Here is a 6,000-nt window from a genome sequence, read left to right on the forward strand (position 1 = left end):
CACAAAGGCACCTAACGAAACTGATTTCGCAGAGACTTCTGAGGCAGCTTAACAGTTGATCTACAGCAAAATAGCAACAGCGTTGGTGGTTGTTAAGCAAATATTTACTCAATACAGTAGTCATTTCTCACTAGAAATGACATCAGAAGTGGAAAACTTTAGCCAAAAACATGCATTCACACACAAACAAAGCTTCAAACTGTTATAAATCAGCATATCGATTCATGATTCGGATCGCTAATGTCACATGATTTCAGCAGTTTGGCGGTTTGTCAAGCGATCCGAAACATGAATCGATACACTGATTCATAACCGTTCGAAACTTTGTTTTGTAATCGGCCCATCACTATATAAGAAGTTGTTATTTCATTTTTATTTTGCGCACAAAAGCGATTCTCGTCGCTTCATAAAATGATTGTAGAGCCACTGTAGTGATCTTTATGGTTCTTGAGAGAGGAAATGACATTGGTGTCAATGAAGGTCTTTCTGAGACATCGGATTTCAACACAAATATCTTCATTTGTGTTCAGAAGATGAACGGAGGTCTTATGGTGTTGAACTACTATTAGGGTAAGTAATTAAAGACAGTATTTTCATTTTTGGGTGAACTAACTATAAGCTTCAACTAATTAAATATAATAAATAAAATATTAAAATAATAATAAAAATAATAATATTTTAGTTTAATAAAATAATCAGTTAAATATATAAATATATATAAAATGTAACAAAAATATTCTTAAATTCATACTATATATATATATATATATATATATATATATATATATATATATATATATATATATATATATATATATATATATATATATATATGAACTGTAGCTTATATCCTATTCACATTGACAGCCGTGCTAATGCACAAGTAAAATCACACATGGTCGCTCTCAAATCTCTTAAATAAATTTCACTCTGAAGAGAAAAGGCTTATAGATATATCACTGTAGTTTACTAAGCATTACCTTCTCATACATTTCAATGAAGTTCTGTCTGTTTCTGGAAAACGATGCTGTATTTAGACTAGAATACCATAAGTGCACCCACTATATGTGGAACTATAACCTCTACTTACACACATAACCGTCCACTCACTCCCACAGAGGTTGATTTGTGCCCGTATTGAATTCTATACAGGTATTTAAAATGATTAAATACCAAAAAAAGATTTTATGTTTATGTTTGTAACGATACACATTCCTTTCCCAATTATTCCCAGAGGCCTGCCATCCAAGTTTATGTATGTTAGCAAAAAAGTAAAACTGCACCACAAACTACACATTTTTTACACTCTCTGGGACACATAAAGTACTTTCGATGAATGGCGCTGTTCATATTTTTATGATCTACACAAGTTTCATTTCCAACAATTGATTATGCCTGCGCAGTCACAGTCCAGAGGTTTCAGGCACACTCTTTTACTCATTAATGATGCCAAGAGCTCCACCGCCAAGCGACACCCAGTTCGCCGCATGCCAAGCTTCTCACCTTCCTCTCATTCTCTGCCACACATTCAGTCCTGTTCTCCTCACCTCGCTTTTCCAGTCGCTCTGGCTCGCTTTACTACTCTTGTTAACTGCTGGAGCGCATTCAGAAAGCTGCCCCAAACTTAATGAGATGTGACTGGCTATACATGGTGTGGCTTGAAAATGAAACGTGGTGCTGCCGGCCTAAGCAATCTCAAACCAGAGCACACATCGCCATAAATATGTCACTTTCGAGAGCGTTCGAGAAATCTGACAGTAAGCAGTGCAAAGGGTCGCTTATACCAAAAACCCCACAGTCCATTGAAATAAGCAAACTTTCCCTTTTTCAAAATGCGCTTTACTGAAACCCCACTACCTCCCCTCCGCTTTCCTGGCAGGATTATGTGCTTCCCCCCCACCACCACCACCACCACCCCCACAAGTGACGGAGCCCAATGGCATCCAGATGCGGCGCTGCACTTGCTCAGGTTAGGGGAAAATGGATTGGCATGCGGCACGCTCTGGAAGGCTCTGAGTAAACATGACCCTATGGTGACCCCCACTGCTCATGGCCCCTGCAGGTCTCAAACAGGTCCATTAAGCCTGTTCAGATACCCTGGGGCTGACCTGCTCCATTTCAAACTCAATCACCATCCCCAACAGCCCAATCACGCCGCACCGGCTGACGCTGCATTCAGGGAACTGCAAAATGCACAAAAGCCTCCACAATCACACGGCGCAGTGGCGCACATATCATAACGAGGTCTAGAAGGATTTGCTGAACTGAACCGGAGAAGAAAAACAACAGCATTTTTCATAATTTACATATAGAAACGTGCACCAAAAAGGGTTTCGTTTAGCTACCATACGTACACATGGCTGACAGTCACCATTTGTTTTTCTTAAACGTAGTTCCTTCACACTCTGCTTAAGGGTCTTGGCACTCACGCTCAGTTAGCAGAAACACACGGCTTTAGGAAAATCTTCAATTTCTTCTATGCTTGTGGTTCGCATTATCATTTAGAAAGAAAACTGATGTAAACAGCTCATAACAAGAAACACAGTGTCATTGTCTAAAAGAAACCGTGTTAAGTACAGCTTAATACACATGATTAATTAGAAGTGTGTCGGCCAAAAGAAAAGTCTAATTTTTTATCCATTGACAGGTCAATGATCCGAATCCACTGTAAGCCTTTGATTCTGGATTCGAAGGAAAACAAGACAAAGGCATAAATCAACACTGTCGTCAAAGCCAAAAGGTTAAGAACGTTTGAGTACGGGCTGGTTTTATCAGCCTTCTTTCCCACATTTACAACTTCAGCTCGTAATCATATAACTTCAAACATCGTCCAATAAAACGTCCCACCAAACCACTTTCTCAGCGGCGTAGCTCTGGATCTGCGTGCAACATTGGGGTTTTTCGTTTCTAAACAGCATTAGCATTAGTTCTAAAGGCACGCTGAAGTGTAATTACCTCACGCTGCAACCACTGTAATTATCTATTCATGCCTCGGATTCGTCTTAAGAACATATTAATTCCAGCTGTGTAAGAGCACTTAGCTTATTCACTTACCTGAATGAATTACATGTCTCAGTACAATCACATCTGCTGGGTGGCCAACCGCAGCTCTTCTGCATCACAAGACAAACTTTGCGACGTCTCTGTCAAAGAAAACAAAAGTGGTGTTAGTCTCTACTGAAAGAAAGACAAGTAACATAGCGCTCATTATTAAACATTTTAAGCTAAATTAAATATGAATTACGACCATGATTTGCAAATATGTTCCTGCTTTTCACGGCATGTCATTACTGCAAACATAATTACTTCCATAAAGCTGATGTCTTTTAGTTTTGATACACTTATGCATTCAATTATATTGTAGCAATTAGCTGTGATTACCTGAGAGAGCTTTTTAATTAACACACGATAGCATGCCACGCTAAAAGTGAATGAGCATCTTTGATTTACTTTCCATTGTATACGTTTATTTACATGTTTTATAGCACAGAATGTTGACTAGTCTCTTAGCGCAGCATTTAGTAACGCAAACAATAGCTAATAAAGCAAAAAAGCTTTTGTCTCATCTCACTATTCCACCTAACTGACATAGCAGAAGTGAATGAGTGACTCGGAATTGCTTTCCGTGTTTTTTAAATATTTTATACCACAGAATGTTGACTTCCCTTGTGAAAATGGCATGCAGTTAATTGTTTAAAATGTGCACTTGTGGTGTACCTCAAATCTTAAAAGGATATGTACTTGTAATATACATAACATTTTCATGACTGTTTCTTAACACACTTAAGTACACTTTTAAATGTCAAATTAAATGTTTTACTTTAAAGCACAATTATAAATTAAATCATGTTTTAAAAAATATATGTTTTAAAAAAAAGAAGTACACAGTATATGTAAAGAGATTTATTATAATTTGAATTGCAGTGTTATTACAATAATGACGTTTTAATGATAATAAATTTGTAATTTAATACATTTAAAATATATTAACCAATTTTTTTAATTTATTTATTTACAACTACATAATTTCAAATGTAGCATAACAGAAATTATGTTTTAATTTACCATAAATGCTTGTCAGTACATTCGCCTTTAACCATTTAACCAATAATTTCAAAAGACAATACCGTAAGTAGTTATGAAATGACATAAACTGGGTCAAAAAAACACTTTTAAATTAAACTAACCAACATTGAATATAAATGTAAACCTTTTTTTTTTTTTTCATTTAATTGTAAATAGCATGCAATTCCAAGCATTACATTCAATTCACACACAAGCGTATTGTTTTAAAGTATATTATTTCAGTAATGACTACTCTTATAAGTATGCTAAAGTGTACTTTTCACAAGGGCGCAGTCTTTTAGCCTAGCATTTAGCAAAGAAAACAATGGCTAATGAACCGAGAAAGCTTTTGTCTCATCTCACTCAACCCATTCTGACTTTTCAGAGGCCAAAATCTCATAATGGGAACTTCAGTGGAAGTGTTTACCTTTCCCATGGTTCAACACTAGCCGCGATTGCTTAACCATGCGGCGGGGAAATCAACGGAGGGACATCTTCTCTCTCTACATACCAGGTTTCACTAGCGTGGAAGTTATTCTGAGGCCGCCGCAAGATTGTTTGGATGCTCGTCAAGAACTCCAAATTAAAAACCACAAACATTTCGGAGCACTTAACCCGAAAGCATTCTCCTCAATCAAGTTGAAGACTTTAGGGAATGGACGTGTCGTTCTCACAGGTATTGGGAGGGCCCGAGGGACATCCAGGGGCCCCCCAACTTCAAAACATTGTGGGGTTCGATGATGTATTGTTTGGGGCAGCCCCCAAAAGGCGTTTCACTCACCGTAAACAGCCTCTTAAAAGAATGCCGCTCTCCCATGAGTCGCCAAAAGTCCTGTTCGAGGCTTGCTGCTGTAACTAAATGACTGCATAATTACGGTAGCGTGTGATAAAAAGAAAATAGCCTTATTTTAAGATCCTTCACGTCCAGGCATTCACGCAAGCCACTAGAGTCTTAGCAGTCACCCTTAAATAGTTCAATAATATCTGCAAAACCATAAATAGATCATGTCAGCTCTCATAAACACGCAAAAGAGTTATTTTAAATCACCACACTAGGCTTTAATATGAGTTTTGATGGTTTTTGGTAGAGACTAGCAGTCTTGGAACAAACAGTGTTGGAGTATCAGACACAACCCAAGCCAAGGGATCATTTCTTGGAGGCTTTAATCATCTGGCTCCTGCTTTGCACTGGGGGGCCGACAATTAAAAGTTTAGAGTGATAATATAAATATGTGTTGCTCTCAGCCTTGTTTACTACTCTTCTCGCACCAAATGAATGGCTTTACATTGCTGTTGTAAATTATGAAAGCTTTAGCTTCATAATAGGTAATCCTATATGAATTTTTGATAGGCTTGGACACATAATTACAGGATAAACAAATGTAGTCCAGATGGGAGATCTAATTTTGTTTATCCCTATTGTGTCACAGCCATTCAGTAAAAAGCTTGATCAACCAAACATTATTTACTGCATTGCTTCACCAAGCTCAACTGTGACGGGCATTAGATCACACATATTGTGTGTTATTTATGGCTGTCTCACACATAGAAAAATATGTAGCTTTAAATTACGATCACAGCCATAAGAGGTCAGCTCGAAAACCCTTAGGAGTTGTTCTTACATAACAAGACAATGTGCAACCAGGTAAAATGCCTTATTTGAATGCATGTCAAGGGGCCCGGTGGACTAGAAAAAAATCATCTTAAAGAAATATTCTGGGTTCAGTACAAGTTAAGCTCAATCAACAATATTTGTGATGTATTGATTACTACAATTTAAAAAAATGGCTTGTCTAATTTTCTTCAGAAAAACAAAAACAAAAAACAAGGTTAAAGTGAATGGAAGTGAATGGGGCACATTTTTAAGCATTTAAAGGAACACTCATTTTCCAAGTCCCTTAGAGTTAAACAGTTGAGTTTTACAATTTTTGAATC

General features: G+C 37.2%; 1 protein-coding gene across 1 annotated transcript in view; it reads right to left on the minus strand.

Annotated features, from left to right (window-relative positions):
- sema3aa (sema domain, immunoglobulin domain (Ig), short basic domain, secreted, (semaphorin) 3Aa) overlaps nt 1-3,142 on the minus strand; it is an 89,358-nt gene extending 86,216 nt beyond the window's left edge. The window contains exon 1 of the mRNA XM_067427029.1: nt 3,055-3,142. The gene's annotated coding sequence lies outside the window, so the exon portion shown is untranslated. The remainder of the gene's footprint in view (nt 1-3,054) is intronic.
- Between the last annotated feature and the right edge of the window lie 2,858 nt (nt 3,143-6,000).

The sequence above is a fragment of the Pseudorasbora parva genome, chromosome 20 (assembly GCF_024679245.1).
Source record: "Pseudorasbora parva isolate DD20220531a chromosome 20, ASM2467924v1, whole genome shotgun sequence".
Taxonomy (NCBI): domain Eukaryota; kingdom Metazoa; phylum Chordata; class Actinopteri; order Cypriniformes; family Gobionidae; genus Pseudorasbora; species Pseudorasbora parva.